The sequence below is a fragment of the Pan paniscus genome, chromosome 23 (genome assembly GCF_029289425.2).
Source record: "Pan paniscus chromosome 23, NHGRI_mPanPan1-v2.0_pri, whole genome shotgun sequence".
Lineage (NCBI taxonomy): Eukaryota > Metazoa > Chordata > Mammalia > Primates > Hominidae > Pan > Pan paniscus.
This window is the reverse complement of record NC_085927.1, coordinates 44,523,931-44,543,934: the sequence shown is the minus strand read 5'-3', so window position 1 is coordinate 44,543,934 and position 20,004 is coordinate 44,523,931. Positions and strand designations below refer to the sequence as shown.

Here is a 20,004-nt window from a genome sequence, read left to right as displayed (position 1 = left end):
TTGTAAACAAGAATTACAGAGGCTCACTGAGATCTGTGTGGGAAGGTGACACACAGAGAGGAATGAGCAATTGTAGCAGGGAGGAAAGGAAAGATGAAGAAGAAGGTGATGCTGGTGCTGTGTATTACTGGACACCAAGTTAGGAGTCCTAAATGTCATCCCTTCCCCATTTTGAGTGGCTGTGTCACACTGGGCAAGGCACTCTGCCTCTCCAAGCCTCAGTTTTCCCATCTGTAAAATGGAAGATTTGCCTCAACCATCTAGCTAAATGGTGGTGAGGCTTGGTAACTTTCTAAACGTCCCAGTTGGGTAAAGCTGGAAGAATTTACCACTGTGAACTTTCTCTTATTCCACAGGGCAGTGGCTTAAAATAGTGAAAATTTATCTTCTACCTTCTTAGCTTTCAAGCTCTCTCCTTGCACCTCCAAAAGGAGAAGATATAATGCGTGTAATAATGTGTGTGGAGATATAAGGTGTGTAATGAAGGAGCTGTTTACAGGATACCACGGAAGCTCAGAGGAGGGAGCCCCTAAATTACTCTGGGAAATTCAAAGAAGATTTCATCAGTGCATTTAACTATGATGTTGAGCCTACAACCAGCAGCCTTTTCCAGTTCCTCATATGAAAGCTTGTTGGTACCACTGTCAGAACAGAAAACCTTATAACCATCCATGCACTGCTGTGAATTGTCCAGGTTGACAGGCTGGGGCTAGAGGGCTGAACACTGGAGAGCCTGGCAACCTCCTAGGACTTTTAACTCAGCTTTGTTATTTTTTTAATATTTATAGAAAACATGTTTAATGTGGACACATTTGGGTATTGATTAACTGATTCATTCAATCAACAAAAATGTACTGAATTCCCGCTGCATTGCGGGAGCTGTTCTAGGTCCTGAGGATAAATATAATGGTTAACAAAACTGGCAAAACATCTTGCATTCACAACGCTTATATTCTTGTGCTAGAGGCAATTATAATAAACAAAACACCAGATAAATGGGAATTTGAGAAAATCTTGGGTATCAAGGCTTCAAGGCTCCTGTTTAATTCTCTCATAGCTCACATCATCTTCCACCAAATCCACCACACTGAACTGACGATGCCTTGACAGTGTCAGGCTCTCACTTGCCGCGGGTTCTTTGCACATGCGGTTCCCTCTTTCTACCCTCTCTGCATTGCCTCCTTACCTTAAAAATTCTTTCTCATCTCTAAAATCTAAGCTTAAATACCACTTCAAGAAATCATTCCCTATACTCTTCCACATTTGCTCTGCATTTCTCCTGTGATGGCATATATCATGGTATATTGGGTCTGCTGGAACCACCTTAAGAACAAGATATTAAATAATACAAATATTATAAACAATTGCTTCCAATTTATAGCCTAGATGAGACTGAAATTCTTTTGGAAATGTGTAAATTAATAAAAATAACTAAAGAGAAAATAGAAAACCTCAAAGGCCTGTATCTACCGAGAATATTGAATGAATAATTTAAAACCTTCCCCCAAAGAAAACTCCAGGCCTAGAGGGCTTCAATGGTAAATTCTAATACATATTTAAGGTATAAATAATAATACTCCTACATCATTTCTAAAGAACCCATATAAACAAATAGTATCTCAAATCCTACCTAGCAAAAGAAACAAAATAGATTATAGACCTAAATGTAAATGCTGAAATTGTAAAATTTCTTGGAAAAAAAGAAAACACAGAAGAAAAGTGCTCATGGCCTGATGCAGGCAAAGATTTCCCTGAAAGTGCATCAAAACTGCACTAGCCATAAAAGAAAAGTAATAAAAAGTTAAAATTCTACTTTTCAAAAGGTACTGAATTTAAAAAGGGGAGTAACTATGTCAGATAATGGATGTGTTAATTTGCTTGACTATAGTAGCCATGTCACTATCTCTATGTATGTCGAAACATCATATTGTATACCTTAGATATATACAGCAAAATTCAAAAAGATAAAAAGAAAATTTAAAATGTAAGCCACTTAAATATTATGTATCTATCGTCAGACAGAAGACTTGTATCCAAATTATATGAATAATTTCTTTATCTCAGTAAGAAAAAGACACAAAAAGAAATTTAAAAAGTAGGTAAAAGATTTGAACAGACATGTCACCAAAGGAGATATATGAGTGACCAATAAGCATATATAAAGGGAAATGCACATTAAAACCATAGTAAGGGCTGGGTGCGGTGGCTCATGCCTGTAATCCCAGCACTTTGGGAGGCTGAGGCTGGTGCATCACAAGGTCAGGAGATTGAGACCATCCTGGCCAACATAGTGAAATCTCATCTCTACTAAAAGTACAAAAATTAGCCTGGCGTGGTGGCACGTGCTTGTAGTCCCAGCTATTCAGGAGGTCGAGGCAGGAGAATTGCTTGAACCCAGGAGGTGGAGGTTGCAGTAAGCCGAGATCACGACACTGCACTCCAGCCTGCGAGACAGAGCAAGACTCCATCTCAGAAAACAACAACAACAACAACAACAACAACAACAAAATCCTAGTGAGAAATCACTAAACACTAATGGGAATCACTAAAGTAAAACAATAAATAACTAAAGGAGGGAAAAGAAGGAAAAAAGAAAGAAAAGAAACCTAGAAACATACACTTTGTTCCTACAGGGAGCAAGTACAGCTCTTATCAGTTTCTGGCGGGTGTGTGAAATGATACCAAAACTTCAGAGAAAGTCTGGCCATTTCTTTTAAAACTAACCACACACCTACTCTATGATCTAGAATTTCTCCTCCCAGGTATTTCCCTAATAAAAAGAAACAAAACATATGTTCATAGAAACACTTGTATAAAAACACTTATAGCTTTATCGACCAGAACTTGAAATAGTCAAGATGTCCATCAATAAGAGGATAAACACATTGCAGTATATTGATATAATGGAATACTATTCAACAATAAAAAGAATGAAATATTGATAATACAAGGACATGGTGAAGCTGAAAGGCATTATGCTAAGTAAGAGGCTTACAAAAGAACGTACATGTGGTGTTTCCATTTATATGAAGTTCTAGAACAGACAAACTAATCTATGGTAGAAAAAGATCAGAAGTTGCTTTGGCAGTGGGGGGAAGGGTGTTTCCTGGGAAAAGGCATGGGGGAATTCTAAAGTGATGTAACACTGTATGTTTCGATAGGGGTTTTGGTAACATGGGTATGTGTATTTGTCAAAACTCAAAAAAAAATATGTTAAACATTTTTGTGTTTTATTGTATGTTAATTTTACCTTAAAAGAAAATACATAACAAATATTGCATTAGTAAATTAATTAAAATTGAAAGTGAGTTAGTAAAACATCCTGACGTATTTAAAAGGAAGTTGACTGGTGTCTGCAATTTACTTTGAAATGTATCAAAAAGTAAGGTAGATGAATAGAAGATGGATAAATGCACAGAAATATAATAAAGCAGGGAAGGAAAATCTTAATGATAGAGTCTAGGTTAGGAATCTACTGTAAAATTTTTTTTAACTTTTCTGTATGTCTGAAAAATTACATAATAAAATGTTGGAAACAATTATGCTGATCCTATGAAGCTGGACACAAAAGAGAACATACTGTATAATTCCATGCATATGAAATTCTAGAAGAGGCAAAACTTGTCTGTAGTGATAGGCCTCAGATCAGTTGGTATCTGGGCTGGGAAGCAAGGAGAGTCAATAGAGAGGGGGCAAGAGAGAACTTTCTAGGGTGACGGGAATATTCTATGCCCTCACTAGTTATATGGGTAGATACATATAACAAAATGCTTCACACTGTTCACTTAAAATGGATGCACTCATTTATTGTACCTAAATTCTACCTCAATAAATTTGATTTTTAAATGCTCTCTCCTACTGTATAACCAAGTATTCTTTCCAACATTCATGTGCAGGTGAGGATGGAGCTGGGCATAACTAATGCCTCTTAGGGTGTCCTCAACCTACAGACCTTCCCTATGCTCCTACTGGTAACATCCTTCAGCTGGCTCATCCCTAGTGGCACCAAGGGGTCCCATATTAAATGAGCAAGCATCTAGAGTAAGGCCAGGTTGGTCCTTTCTGTTCTCTTCTGCCCCACAGGGAAGGGTGCTGGCAGTGAATAGAAGCCAGCCTGGGTGAGCTGTGTCTGAGGAGTGGAGAGGGTGCTGGCATGCATCACCTTCTGGTATGCAGAAGCGGAAGCTGCCTGAAGACTCCTTGAAGGTAGGGCTGGGGCACAGTTGCTGAAGATGGGCCATCTATTCAAGGTACTGCCATGAGCTTGGAAAACATGTCCCTCAATCCACCTGTGCAATCACACGCTAAGAAAGAATGTGTCTTTGGGCTGGCTCCAGGTCAGGACAGCATGTTGAGTCCTACTGTGGCCCTAGAATGTTAGTTCTCCTTTTCTCTTGGTCCTCTTCTCAGGCTCAGGCGGGTCTTACTTTAGGACCTCAAAACACAAAGGGTCAGACACTCTCCTGAGGACAGCTCCCACAGACTCTTTGTCCCGGACAAGAGAGACCACCTGCAGTAACCTCAGAATGCCCTGATGTTCCCCCCGGCTTTATGTTTGAACTCTGAGTCTTTACTCTTTAACTCATAGACCTCAGCAAGTCTATGTTGTGTTCCGGTACCTTCTTTGGTGAAATAAGGGGTACAAATTTATTCTGAATAGGACTCTGCTTCATTTCTTTAAACATCTGTATTCCCAGGAGAGTGGCAGCTTTTTGATGGTAGGGATAGTTTCCTGTTCATCTCTCACCTGTATATTCTAGCATAAGCTATGCGATGTTTACTGAATGAGCATAATGAGCATTTGTTTTCTAAGCACTGCTCCATATATTAACTATCATTAGGGAACACAATAAAGAGAAGATGTCGTTTTATCCTTGAGGAGCATGTTCTTCTGTCATGATGATAAGACATTTCCACAGAAAACAATTAGGGGAAAACACAAGTGAGTACAGACTTGGCTCCTGACTTTCTTACAGTCAATTGCCCATTCATGCTCTAGGAAGGCAGAAAGTGGAAATGATCTTTGCAGGCTGCTGATATTAGGAGTGTTGCCATGGAGGAAGTGTGGTTTGGCCCAGTGCTTGGTGGATTGGTGTATTTTAGGTAGATATGAAGGAAAAGGGGAGCAATTCTGGGCAGGAGACTGGGCATAAGTGAGGCTTAGAGATGTGTATTATCACAGCCTGTAAGCAAATACCACTGCCCATTATTTTCTCATTTGCAGCTGCAATGCTGGACTCTTGCTATTTCTAATTTTTATCATGCAGGAAGTTTTAAAGAGGCAGTAATTTGTTTTGTAGATCATTCTTTCTTTAAGAATAACTTATGGGATAGTTTATAGACCAAGGAGCAGTTTCTGCTGCAAAGAGATGATCAGGACTTTTGATCCTGGGTAACAAGTGCTAGGTTGAGAGCCTAGAAACAAAGACTCGAATCCCAACCCTGCCAGTGACTTGCTGTGTTCCTACCAGCAGGTCCTCTCTAAATGTATCAGGCTTCTGCCCCTTCCTCTTTGGATGTCTTCTATATGTACACAGTTGGAGCACTTACTTATTTTGTTTAGGAAATCAACGCGATTCCCTAAACAATCTGAGCAATTGTTTATCCAAATGAGACTCTGTCATCGCCAATAGAATTCACATCTCAAATGCATTCCAGATTCCCTATTACTCAGCAATCTGAGTCCCCTTTCTCTCTATATTAGAAGATAGCAAAATGTTCTTTGAAATGGCAACGTGAAGAGCTGGGTCTGAATGTTGGCTCTATGAGAACCGTGACATCAGACTCTTCCACCTCAGTTCTGCCACCTATAAACCCAGAGGGGAGGACCCAGTGATCCACCACTCTCACACCCCTGATATGCTTCTGTAACTTGCATCATGCTCAATTTTAATTTTCCCCTGTTTTTACCTATACGCTGCACCCTTAGGAGCCAAGACTCCTCTCTGTTAGATGTTTTGCTTTTCCACTTCTGGAATTATTCTTAAAAATACTGTTTTGACTGTTCCCTTTATACATGTTTTTCCCTCTGTGTGAAATGCCCTTTCCTCTCCTCTCTTTCTCTGCCTGCACCAACCTTGGTTACTACACTTTTTACAGTGTCCTGTAATTATGTCTTTAGGTCCTTATGAAAGTATCCAAATGTTTGAATGAGAAAATTGAACCTTTCACCTTCTTCAAACATAGCCCGTAGTATTTTTTCTACCACTGCACTACACTGCATACCTCTTCGGCAACTCTGCCTTATCTCATTCTTCTGCATTACAAGTGCACACAGCAATACCAGACAGCACGTAGAAGACACTTAAAAAATGTTGGTTGGAAAAATGACTACTAGCATTCTACTGTTTGTCACAGAATTCAATGTAATTATTTTAATTCAAGATGAAGCAAAGCACAATTAAGAGAGTCAAGTTGCTTTGCTGCCAAAAATATATTAAAATCCCAAACCGTAAAATAATTATCTTCTTGGCTTCGATGCTGCTGTTGTCTATGATGAAAGCATGCGATGACAAGCACAGTAGCTCGGAAACAGTGGAGCTCAGTAGGGAAGGAAGGGTGTGGGTACTGAAACCAACAGTGAGGTGCAAATTCCAGCTCTTTCACTCACTTGAGGACTGATTTTGGACATGTCTTTGTTATCCATAAAATGGAGATGATACTTGTGCCTGCCTCATCCAATTTTGTGAAGAACAAATGACTGAATCTATGTAAAGTGTTTAGAAAAATGCCTGGTACCACGTGCACGCGTCTATTTATTGCGGCACTATTCACAATAGCAAAGACTTGGAACCAACCCAAAGACCCATCAGTGATAAACTGGATAAAGAAAATGTGTCACATATATACGATGGAATACTATGCAGCCATTAAAAAGGATGAGTTCATGTCCTTTGCAGGGACATGGATGAAGCTGGAAACCATCATTCTCAGCAAACTAACACAAGAACAGAAAACCAAACACTGGATGTTCTCACTCATAAATGAGAGTTGAACAATGAGAATACACATGGATACAGGGAGAGGAACATCACACACCGGGGCCTGTTGGGGGGCTGGGGGAGAGATAGCGTTAGGAGAAATACCTAATGTAAATGACGAGTTGATGGGTGCAGCAAACCAACATGGCACATGTATACCTATGTAACAAAACTGCACATTGTGCACATGTACCCTAGAACTTAAAGTATAATAATAATAAAAAAAAGATGTCTGGTAAAGGCAGTACTTACAGTTAAATGTCAGCTTTATTCCTGAGCCCTCTGTTCCCAGAGAGTCCATGGGACAGAAGAAAGAAAAAGGTGGCAGAGTTCTGGGGTGCCCATGGCTCTGAGAGAGCAAGAAACCAGATATATGAGCAGTACTAGGACAGAAGGGAGCCAGGAGGCAATCTCCAGTCTGAGTGTGCAGAATGGGTTATCCCCAGCTTAGGTTCAGCCACATGCCCAATTCCGCACAGAAGAACTCATGTGCCAGTGTGTGCAATTGCCATGTCCTAAGGCTACAGTGACGAACAGGCTCATATCTGAGGATAATGTGCATTTGTACTATCAATGGTAGGCTATGGCTACTGACCAGATTCTCACAAGGCTGGTCTCATCTCCAAGTGCCTCACTCATCCACGAATCCTTCCTGGTATTCATACTATTCATACTTTACATATAAATAAACTCAATGATAGCAAAAATAATGATGATAGCCAACATTTACTGAGTGTTTATAATTTTCTAGATGCAGAATGTCTTCTATGAACCATCTTTTTTAATCCTTAAAAGATGCCCATGGGCTGGGCGTGGTGGCTCACGCCTGTAATCCCAACACTTTGGGAGGCTGAGGCAGGCAGATCACGAGGTCAAGAGATCGAGACCATCCTGGCCAACAGGGTGAAACCCCGTTCTACTAAAAATACAAAAATTAGCTGGGCATGGGCATGGTGGTGCATGCCTGTAGTCCCAGCTACTTGGGAGGCTGAGGCAGGAGAATCGCTTGAACCCAGGAGGCGGAGGTTGCAGTGAGCCGAGATCGCGCCACTGCACTCCAGCCTGGTGACAGAGCGAGATTCTATCTCAAAAAAAAAAAAAAAAAGAAAAAAGGAAACCTATGGAGCTATTTATAAATAAATATAATTATTTTTATAAATGAGACATTGAGACACAGAATCTATGCTGTCCTGGTGATGGCTCACACTGAGTTGCAAGAACCAAAGCAAGCTGACGGAGTTTTAGAAATTTTGTGGGTTGGTTGTTAAGTGCAGCTCTTGTTACAAATTAAGTTATATAAATTTTCAATTAAATGAATTATATTTAAAACGAAAGCAAGTATTCAAAACTCATAACTTGCTAGTTATTTTACTACATTTCACTATTACATATGCTTTTGAGGATATTTATGTTAATTGTGTCTGTGTGGTAAAAATACTAGAAAATGGTATGCTACTGCACACCACTTCTCACTGATACCATGTTGGTATTTCAAAGTAGGCCATAGTGAAAGTATTTACATCATGGAAAATAGAAGATGCTACTAGGCAGAGCTAGCTTGGTTTCCCTCCATCCCTCCCTCCCTTCCTTTGTCCCTCCCTCCCTCCCTCCCTCCCTTCCTTCCTTGCTTCCTTGCTTCCTTCCTTCTTCCGTATCTCCCTTTCTCTCTCTTTTTGGAAAACTGGTTTTAAACATTTACTAGCACACTACTGAGCAGAGAAATTAAGTAACTTGTCCATGGCCTTCCCTCTGAGTGTTAAGACAAAGATTCAAACTCAGCCATTAACTCCAGCGACGATTCTATTAACCACATTCCTAGAAGACTAATACTGCTTATAAACAACCCAGTATGTGTTTCATGAACCCACTTAATTGTTACCTGTCCTACACCCCATACCTTCTCTGATTTCTCACCTAGCTCTTCTCAACTCACAGAAATGTCATCTTTTCCTGGTATTCTCTGATCTACCTCAGGTCCTTAGTAAACTCTAAACTCTGCCAGAGTAGGGCCTGTGGCTCTGTCTGATTTATCACTGTAATCCACCTTTCTAGGATAATGCTTGGCACTATATTCAATTTTTTTTTTTTGCACAGGGAATAAAAACAATTAATTATGTGCATGCATTATTTCTCCTTCTGGAGTGTATGCTCCTTAACAATTAGTTCTATGATTCATTTCTAATACCAGCAGCCCAACACCAGGCACAGAGCCACATATAGATTAAATACTCAGTAGCTATTTGTTTTAGTAAAAGTTACCAGAATTCAGGGATCAGCTTTTTTTTTCTTATAGCAAAGCCTCCTGAGAGCAGGTTTTGATGAAATTGGAAGAAGACTAGGAAAACTCAGGACCCCAAGTTTGGAAGTATAGGATGACCTTGGTCATGGTGTAGGGGCGATAGCCTGAGGCATGGAGAATGGACAATATGTATAAGGGTATAAGGGAGATTTAGGGGGGTAAAGCACACTCGAAGGGTTGGCTGTGATAGCCACCTTGCCTATCTTCTGCTTCGTTGAGGCTCAGTACTTCAGATGGCTAAGAGCAATCATGTCTGTGTATGTGTTTCACATTAAAACAAAAAGTAATTTGTCATGGTGAAAATAACCCTAGCCAGGGTCCAAGGAGACCTCCATTTGAATCCTGGATGTGTTAGATTGCCTCAATGATCCCAATTTTCTTCCCTTCCATGCATTCACACCTTTGTCCTTAAACTTGAGAGCATGTTCCTGTTCTGATCCTGGGCTCATCTGTTTGACCTACATTAGCCAATAAAATGAGGCAAAAGTAACCACGTTCCAGTTAAAAGATTTCCTTTGTCCAATAGAATGAGACAGAAGTAACCACATGCCAGCTCCAAGACCATGTGCATGTTTTCATTGTTCCCTTAACTGTGCTATCACCATGACGACTTTCCCTGATGATCCCAGCAAAAGGATGAGAGACACATAAAGTAAACTCAACCACAGTGGAAACCAGCCTAGATCAGCCAACCCCTGACAAACATGCAGTCTTTCTTTCTTTCTTTCTCTCTCTCTCCCTCCCTCCCTCCCCCCCCTCCCCTCCCCCTTCCTTCCTTCCTTTGATGGAGTTTCACTCTTGTTGCCCAGGCTGGGGCACAGTGGTGTGATCTCGACTCACTGCAACTTCTGCCTCCCAGGTTGAAGCGATTCTCCTGCCTCAGCCTCCCGAGTAGCTGGGGCTACAGGCATGCACCACCATGCCCAGCTAATTTTTGTATTTTTAGTAGAGACGTGGTTTCCTATGTTGGTCAGGCTGGTCTCGAACTCCTGACCTCAGGTGACCCACCTGCCTCAGCCTCCCAAAGTGCTGGGATTACAGGTGTGAGCCACCAATCCTGCAGATTTGTTATGAATCATAAATGATTCATGTCTAAGTGGTTGAGTTGTGGAGTGGTTTGTTATATAGCAATAGCTAACTGATACAGTGGCCCTTCAGTCTTAGTCATCTCTGACTGCCATATCATATGCCAGGTGGCTTAAACAACAGAAATGTAGTTTCTCAGAGTTGCAGAGACTGGAAAGTCCAGATCAAGGTGCCGGCCAATTCAGTTCTTGGTGAGAACTGTTGTTGTGGCTGGGGGATGGCTGGCTTCTTGCTCCATGCTCATATGGCCTTTCCTCAGTGCACACATTCAGAGAAAGAGCAAAGAAGCAAGATTTCTGGTGTGTCTACTTGGAAATGGGATGCTAATCCAAACGGATCAGGGCCCCATCATTATGACCTCATTTAACCTTAATTACTTTCTTAGAAGACCTATCTCCAAATATAACCCCACTAGGGGTTAGGGCTTAGACACAGAAATTTTGGGAGGACACAAACATTTACTCCATACTACCTCCCTTAGGATTCTTTTACTCATCTGAAAGATAAACATAAGGGTGTATTGTTATGATACACATCCAATAAATATTTATTGAATCAAGAATATTGGACTATATATTTCTAAGAAACATTTCAGGATGGTTTTTTCTTTTTTTGTTGCCATAAAGGTATCTAGAATTGATACGAGAGGGAAAAATGCCCTCCTCTATTCAAATTAAACTGTCTGCAAGTAAGGAAGGGCATAGAGATGCCTAATATTCAAATACATGCAAGTATATTTAAGATTATTGAGCAGGGAACTCAACTATTCTATTCAATTGTTCCTTCAGGTCCTAGGTCAGCTCTTGGCATAAAGTAGGTAATTCAATATAGTTATCAAATTAAAAGAATGACTGAGGTAATGAGTCCAATCAGGGCTTGTACCTGCCTATAGCTGTCCTCAAAAAGTTCAGGGAGATGAGGCGGGATACAGTCTGAATCATGGGAAGGAACGGTCCTCTGCCTGACTAACAAGAAGTACAAAGATGAAAACAGAGGAGGTGTTGAGCTGTCCTGATGGCTCAAGGGTTGCCTTGGGGCAGTCCAACTGACACCTCCTTCCTTTTCCTCCTTCGTGATTACTGTGACATCCCACAGCATGTTAACTGCAACTGATTCCAAACCACACTGATGTTCCCCCTTTGTTCTCCAAACCTAATTGTGCTTGTCCTCAGTATCTGCCTGATTGTTCAAATGAGAGATGAGTCATCTCTTGCTTCTTTACGTCCCACTCAATGGAGCCCACAGCTCCATTTCCCCACTGAAATGACAAAATCCAATTTGACATTAATTATAGCCACTGAGCTGTCATTTGCTGGGGAGTGACCATGGGCCTGGCAGTGCTCTAGATGAGTAGTCTAAAAGATCTCATCTAATCCTCATCATAACCTTATGATGTGAGTATACTCTTTATATCATATTGATTAAATAGGGACTCAGAAAGGTTAAGTGATTTTCCCAGGGACACAGAGTTGGATAAAGGGATTTGCAGTTAATCTGATAGACTTTAAAAACCCTGCCCTTTCCATGTTGTCAGATTATCTCCAGTCCAGATGCTTTCTTCTCTTCTTTCTCCATTGTCTCTGTTCTGTGGAATCGGGCATTCGCCTCTGCCCCCATGGTACCTGCACATGTCTCTACTATAGCTCTTATCATATGAGATGATAATTGTTCACCTGCTTGACTATCACTCTGCTACCAATGTCTTATTCTCCCCTCTGTTCTGTATTCTCAGCTCACTGTCAGATATATAGTACCTGTTCCATAAATACTTTTAGAAATTAATTAAATTCCTTCATCTCTAATGACCAAACCTGTTATCTTTCACAGAGTAGAGGGTTACATCTGACATAAATTGTGAAGAAGAAGAAGAGAATCTCCCCTATCAGCCCATTATTTTCTGTAAGAACAAGCCTAGTTAACCCCCCTCCCCAAAAGGGCCAGGGTTCTTTTCAGGTACTCCTGCTGTGAGACAAGAGTGGCAGAAAGACTCCCATGCCCTGACAGTTGGAAGAGATCAAGCTCCCAAGGTGCCGTCTGCTTTCATGGGTTTGGCCTGCCAGGGAAGAGCTCAGCAAATCCAGCTGAAAGAGGTGATGAAGTCAGAGTGAGTGCTGGCTGAGTGCCTGATTCCAGAGATTTACCCTCTTCCAGATGCTGGAAGCACCGTCACCCCATTTTCTTACTGCATTTTCCAGACCTTGTAGATACAATATATTCTCTTTTAAAACAAACACAGACGTGACCCTGTCTTTGTCAATGCGACCCCATCTTTGCACAAAATGGTGCCCTACAGCCTACTGGTTACTCGGCTGCAGAAAGCTCTGGGTGTGCGGCAGTACCATGTGGCATCAGTCCTGTGCCAACGGGCCAAGGTGGCGATGAGCCACCTTGAGCCTAAGTACATCCACTATGACCTGCTAGAGAAGAACATTAACATTGTTTGGAAATGACTGAACCGGCCTCTGACCCTCTCAGAGAAGATCGTGTACAGACACCCGGATGACCCCACCAGCCAGGAAATTGAGCAGGGTGGGACATACCTGCAGCAGTGGCCGGACAGCGTGACCATGCAGGATGGATGGCCCAGATGGCCATGCTGCCATTCATCAGCAGCAGGCTCCCAAGGTGACCATGCCATCCTCCATCCACTGTGACCATCTGATTGAGGCCCAGCTTGGGAGTGAGAAAGACCTGCACCAGGCCAAGGACATCAACCACAAAGTTTATAATTTCCTGGCAACTGGAAGTGTCAAATATGGCGTGAGCTTCTGGAAGCCTGGATCTGGAATCATTCACCAGATTATTCTGGAAAAGTATGAATACCCTGGGGTTCTTCTGATTGGCACTGACTCCCACACCCCCAATGGTGGCAGCCTGGGGGGCATCTGCATTGGAGTTGGGGATGCCGAGCTGTGGATGTCATGACTTGGATCCCCTGGGAGCTGAAGTGCCCCAAGGTGATTGGCGTGAAGCTGATGGGCTCCCTCTCTGGTTGGACCTCACCCAAAGATGTGATCCTGAAGGTGGCAGGCATCCTCACCATGAAAGGTGGCACAGGTGCAATTGTGGAATACCACGGGCCTGTTGTAGACTCCATCTCCTGCACTGGCATGGTGACAGTCTGCAACATGGGCTTAGAAATCGGGACCACCACTTCCGTGTTCCATTACCACCTCAGGATGAAGAAGTACATGAGCAAGACCTGCCAGGCAGACGTTGCCAATCTAGCTGATGAATTCAAAGATCACTTGGTGCCTGACCCTGGGTGCCATTATGACCAACTAATTGAAGTTAACTTCAGTGAACTGAAGCTGCACATCAATGGGCCCTTCACCCCTGACCTGGCTCACCCTGTGGCAGAAGTGGGCAAGGTGGCAGAGAAGGAAGAATGGCCTCTGGACATCTGAGTGGGTCTGTGGGGCAGCTGCACCAATTCAAGCTATGAAGACATGGGGTGCTCAGCAGGTGGGGCCCAGCAGGCACTGGCCCATGGCCTCAAGTGCAAGTCCCAGTTCACTATCACTCCATGCTCCGAGCAGATCCGTGCCTCCATTGAGCAGGACGGCTATGCACAGACCTTGAGGGATGTGGGTGGCATCGTCCTGGCCAATGCCTGTGGCCCCTGCATTGGCCAGTTGCACAGAAAGGACATCAAGAAGCAGGAGAAGAACATAATTGTCACCTCCTACAACAGGAACTTCATGGGCCACAACGACATGAACCCCAAGACCCACGCCTTCATCACGTCCCCAGAGACTGTCACAGCCCTGGCCATTGTGGGAACCCTCAAGTTCAACCCAGAGACCAACTACCTGACAGGTAAGGATAGCAAGAAGTTCAAGCTGGAGGCTCCGGATGCAGATGAGCTTCCCCAAGCAGAGTTTGGCCCAGGGCAGGACACCTACCAGCACCCCCGCATGGGGTACCACTGACCACATCTCAGCTGCTGGCCCCTGACTCAAGTTCCGTGGGCACTTGGACAACATCTCCAACAACTTGCTCAGTGGTGCCATCAACATTGAAAATGGTAAGGCCAACTCTGTGCACGATGCTGTCACCCATGAGTTTGGCCCCTTCCCTGACACTGCCCACTACTACAAGAAATATGGCATCAGTTGGGTGGTGATTGGGGACGAGAACTATGGCAAGGGCTCAAGCTGGGAGCACGCCGCGCTGGAGCCTCGCCACCTCAGTGGGCCGGGCCATCATCACCAAGAGCTTTGCCAGGATTCACGAGACCAACCTGAGGAGGCAGGGCCTGCTGCCCCTGACCTTCGCTGACCCAGCTGACAACAACATTCACCTTGTGGACAAGCTGACCATTCAGAGCCTGAAGGACTTGACGCTGGCAAGCCCCTGAAGTACATCATCAAGCACCCCAGGAAATCAACCTCCTGAACCACACCTTCAACGAGACGGAGATCCAGTGGTTCAGCGCCGGCAGTGCCCTCTACAGAACGAAGGAGCTGCAGCAGTGAGGGCGGCGCCTCCCCCGCAACCCCCCTCCCCCTCTTCCCCCCTCCCCCAGCTGGTGTCATGTTCAAGTTCGGCTCTACATGCATCATAAGCGGATCCGATCCACCCAGCCATGGCTTCTTATTCCAAGATGGCATAACCAAACGTGCTTCCTGCTCCCCGCTGAGCCCAGGAGTGACTGCGGTTGGGAGGCGGCAGGGAGGCGGAGGGGGTGGGGGGGTTCCTAAAATAACTTTTTAGCCCCTGCCTTCCTATTTTTAGTTTTCAGATTTTAAGCAGCTCCACGCAATTGTATTTATTTTTGATGACAAGACTCCCATCTAAAGTTAGAGAAAAAAAAAAACCCCACAGTGGCTCATGCCTATAATCCCAGCACTTTGGCAGGCGGGCGGATCACCTCAGGTCCGGAGTTCCAAACCAGCCTGGCCAACATGGTAAAATCCCGCCTCTACTAGCAATACAAAAATTAGCTGGGTGTGTGGCGCGTGCTTGTAATCCCAGATACTCAGGAGGCTGAGGCACAAGAATTGCTTGAACCCAGGAGGTGGAGGTTGCAGTGAGCCGAGAGTATGCCACTTCACTCCAGCCTGGGCAACAAGAGTGAGACTCTGTCTCAAAAAAAAAAAAAAAAAAAATCCAATACAATAAAACAAAACAAAGTAAAACAAAACTAACAACAGTGACAATAATATTAACCTTTAGTTTCCTGTAAAACTTGATTCTTGCTACACGCCTGCACTTTCCTGCCTTCAACATCCTAGTTCGGCTTATCTTGAGTGATTCCATTCTCTCTGTCTTCCAGAATTCATGCCTGGGCACAAAAATTGCCTGTTCCAAAGAGGTAACTAAAGCAGGACGAGACTGATTTCCTGAAGAGGGGAGTGCCAGACAACCTGGCTGTGAACTCAACCCAGCGTTCAAGTAATCCCTGAATCTGTTTGGCAAAAAGCAAACCAGCAGTTACCCAAAATAAGAAATTAGGTGATTTTTTTTTTCTTGCTTGCTTGCTTGCTGGCTGGCTTGCTTTTTTGCCTACGTGAGAGAAGTTACTAAAAGATTTTTATCTTGCTTTCTAAATAATCAATCTTGCCCCAGCAGAAAACAAAACAAAACAAGTCTGTGTTATGTTCTGCACTGGGATGTTTCAAAGAACAGGTCATGGCTGGGAGCCTTGGGAAACTGTTGTGAGTGCAGCTGGCGTGAGGCGGTAAAGGCTGGAGTTTAGAGAAAATGAGTTTCTGTGGAGAAAGTAAAGCAACATATCTCACGGCTTTAACCTTTGTATTTTCAAACTCATTTCTGTCCTTACTCCCTAAAGTTTTAGAATCTTAGGAACACGAGTCCAATGACTTCTAAAGCCAAATATGCAAGGTTAAGCAAACTTTGCAGGTTACCTGCACTGCCCTCCACAAAATTGTCCTCACTTTGGACAGCAGCCACAGGTCTCAGAGCTCCCAGGTCACACTCCCTTCTCACCAGCTGGCTGCAAACTCAGAGGCTCCCACTACCTCTGAGTAGAATGTCAGTAGAATGTCTCATAGAACTCAGGAAAGTGCTGTACTTATTATTACAATGTTACTTTAGCCAAAAGATACAAATCAAAACCAGCCAAAGGGAGAAGCATAGGGTGAGGTCTGGGAAAGTTCCCCACCTGAAGCTTCTGTCATCCCCAAAGATGTAACCTTCTCACTACAGTGTGGAAAACTGCCAACAAGGGCAGCTCACTGGAACTGAAAAAAAAATTGTTTTAATGGACATGTAATAATTGTACATATTTATGGGGTGCATAGTGATGTTGTCATAGAAAAAATTCATAGCGATCAGATCAAGATTGGCATATCCATCATCTCAAACATTTATCTATGGGGAATACCATGGAGGTTCCACAAAAAACTACAAATAGAACTACCATATTACCCAGCAATCCCACTACTGGGTATTTATTCAAAGGGCAGGAAATAAGTATATCAAAGAGACATCTGTTCCCCCATGTTTATTGCCGCTTTATTCACAATAACCAAAGTGTCCAACCTCGGTGTCCAACAATGGAGGAATGGATAAAGACAATAGAATACTATCAGCCAGAGCAGGCGCGGAGGCTCACGCCTGTAATCCCAGCACTTTGGGAGGCCGAGACGGGCGGATCACGAGGTCAGGAGTTCCAGACCAGCCTGGCCAACATGGTGAAACCCTGTCTCTACTAAGAATACAAAAATTAGCCGGGCCTGGTGGTGGGCGCCTGGAGTCCCAGCTCCTCAGGAGGCTGAGGCAGGAGAATCACTTGAACCCGGGAGGCAGAGGTTGCAGTGAGCTGAGATCGCACCACTGTACTCCAGCCTGGGCAATAGAGCAAGACTCCAACTGGGGAAAAAAAAAAGAATACTCTCAGCCATAAAAAAGACTGAAATCCTGTCACTCACTGAAACATGGATGGAACTGAAGGACATTATGTTAAGAGACATAAGACAGGAACAGGACCTCTTAGCAAAAAGTATCAGATGTAGTCTGAAGGGCCCACCATGAATAACGGACACTGCTATCACTGGGGAAATTTCAAGGGCCTAGAGGTTAGCTCCCAGGTACAGTGAGATAAAGGCCAGCCAAATTCTTTTTCATACAATAAGGAAATGCGAACTGAGACTTCATGACCTGATGGATCTCACCATTCTACCTCTTCTCAGCCCTCATTTCTTTTGACAGAACTATCTTACCTCATTAAGGGGCTGTCAGTCCAGCATAGAGTTCTGAGTGTCCAAACACCGGGATCTCCTCTTAAACCCCCCATCTGGCTGTGTAATCTTAGAAAAGTCCCTCAATTTGTTGAGCTTGAGTGTCCCCAGTTGTAAGTGAAAGTGCTAGACTATAATCCACGAGCTACATCAAACTGATGGTTCTATGGCTAAGCCACTAAAACTCTCTGAGACTAAATTTCCTCATCTTTAAAATAAGGAGACTAGATTAGATGATTTCTCCCTGAGCTAAAAATCCACGATTTTAGTACCTTACAACCTTTGCAAAATGTAAGGAAAAGATGCATCAGCACTATTCCACATGGCAATTCTATTTTCTAGTTTATTGTCCTCTCCTCTCCCTGAAATAAGAGAGTGACTGCCTAATGTGTTATCAGGTGCCCCTTACACAGATGGATGGCAAAGATTTTCCCCTTTGTTTCTGGGGAAATAAACAGAAAGTGGGAGACAGGAATACATTTTAAAGGCTGGGTAAGGGACCAGCCAAGAAGGCATAGCTGAAAGAATTTTTGTCCCTTAGGTAAATATTATTTTTGCATTAACCACATGTTGCAAAAAGTAAAGAACATTATATATAGGAAAACGACCTCAATTCCAAAATGTGGGCATTTTCAAATTGTTAGGCAAATGTGCTTTCCTGATGGCCCATGAACAATTTGTATTTAAAATAAAAGTAAATAAAAGCTCTATGTTAATGCTGCTGATGTCTCCCAGAGCAAAAACAAGAAATGACCCTTTGCTGGGCTCCAAATGCCCCTTAGTTCATGTCTTTGTCACTGATCTTGACAATAAGACTATTTAGTTACTAGTGCGTCTGGCCCTCTGAATCAATAGCTCACAAATTTTTTGATCACACACTCCCAAAAAGGGTTAAAAATGCATGCCCCAAATACCCCCAAAATGTATGTCATTCATTTTTAAATTAAGCGTGCATCTTATTTTATTTAAATGTGTCTATTCAAATAGGCTTTATTACTTTTGGAAATCATGGTTTATGAAAATACAACAATTCGAAGATCTGGCTCAAAATTCAGTTTATTTTGATATTTGGTTTTAATGGCCATTGTATGACCTGCATATCCTGCACTAATAACCACCATTAATGGTCACCAAAATTATAAGATTAAATAATACAGGGGTCCAAATAGAAGAATCATGTCATTGGCCAAGCTTACTGAATCTTGATAATCATTTTTCAGTTATGTAAAAGTTTTAGTTCTAATCTTGTTAGTATATTTTTATATTCCCCAAGGCCTATTACTTTTTCTTGCAAATAAAATAAGAGGTGCAGCATTGTTAAATATATATATTTATTTTTAATAGGCTTTATTTAGACTTTAATTTTAATAGACTTTTAATTTTTAGAGCAGTTTTAGGTTCACAGCGATATTGAGCAGAAAGTAAAGGGAGTTCCCATGTACCCCCTTCTCCCACACCACCTCCCCCACTTATCAGCATAGTGTAGCACAGTGGTAGCTTTATTACATCACTGAACCTACATTGACACATCATCACCCAAAGTCCACAGTTTACATGAGGTCTACTCTTGGTGTCATACATTCTGTAGGTTTTGCCAAGCGTATAATGACATGCATCCACCATTATTGTATCATACAGAATAGTTCCACTACTCTAAAATTCCTTTAGGCTCAGCTTATTCACCTACCCCTCCCCAGAACTCCTGGTAACCACTAATCTTTTTACTGACTCCATTGTTTTGCCTTTCCCAGAATGTCATATTGTTGTGAGGTAGGAAGGGGAACTCAACTCTGGAGGTGGGCTTAGACTTGGACCAAATTAAGGACTAGCTAAAACAGGTCTGGGCAGAAGCACCTCCCCATAACACATGCTCACCAGTGTGCCATGTCAGTTTACCATTGCCATGACAACACCCAGAAGTTACTGCCCCCTTTCCATTGCAACAACCCATCAACCCAGAAGTTACCACCCTCATTTTATAGATTTCTGCATAATCTACCATTAATTTGCATATAATTAAAAGTGGGGTTAAATATGAGTGCAAACCTGCCTCTGAGCTGCTACCCTGGACACCACTGCCTATGGGGTAACCCTGCTCCACAAGCAACAGTACTTCTGCCATGTCAATAAAAGTTGTTATTTAACACCACCCAGCCCACCCTTGAATTCTTTTCTGGGTGAAGCCAAAAACCTTCCCTGGCTAAGACTTAATATTGGGGCTTGCTTGTCCTGCATCAGTTGGACTCATGCAGTATGTAACCTTTTCTGATTGATTTCTTCTACTCACATGCATTTGAGTTTCCTCCATGTCTTTTCATATAGTGTTGAATAACCATAGTTATTCATTGTATGGATATACCACAGTTTATTTATCCATTCACCTACTGATGGACATATTGGTTTATTCTAAGTCTTGGCAATTATGCATAAAGAA

At 42.8% G+C, this 20,004-nt stretch overlaps 1 pseudogene; it reads left to right on the top strand.

Annotated features, from left to right (window-relative positions):
- Positions 1 to 12,260: 12,260 nt before the first annotated feature.
- LOC100975458 (aconitate hydratase, mitochondrial-like) lies at positions 12,261 to 17,841 on the top strand (annotated as a pseudogene).
- The last annotated feature ends 2,163 nt before the right edge of the window (positions 17,842 to 20,004 follow it).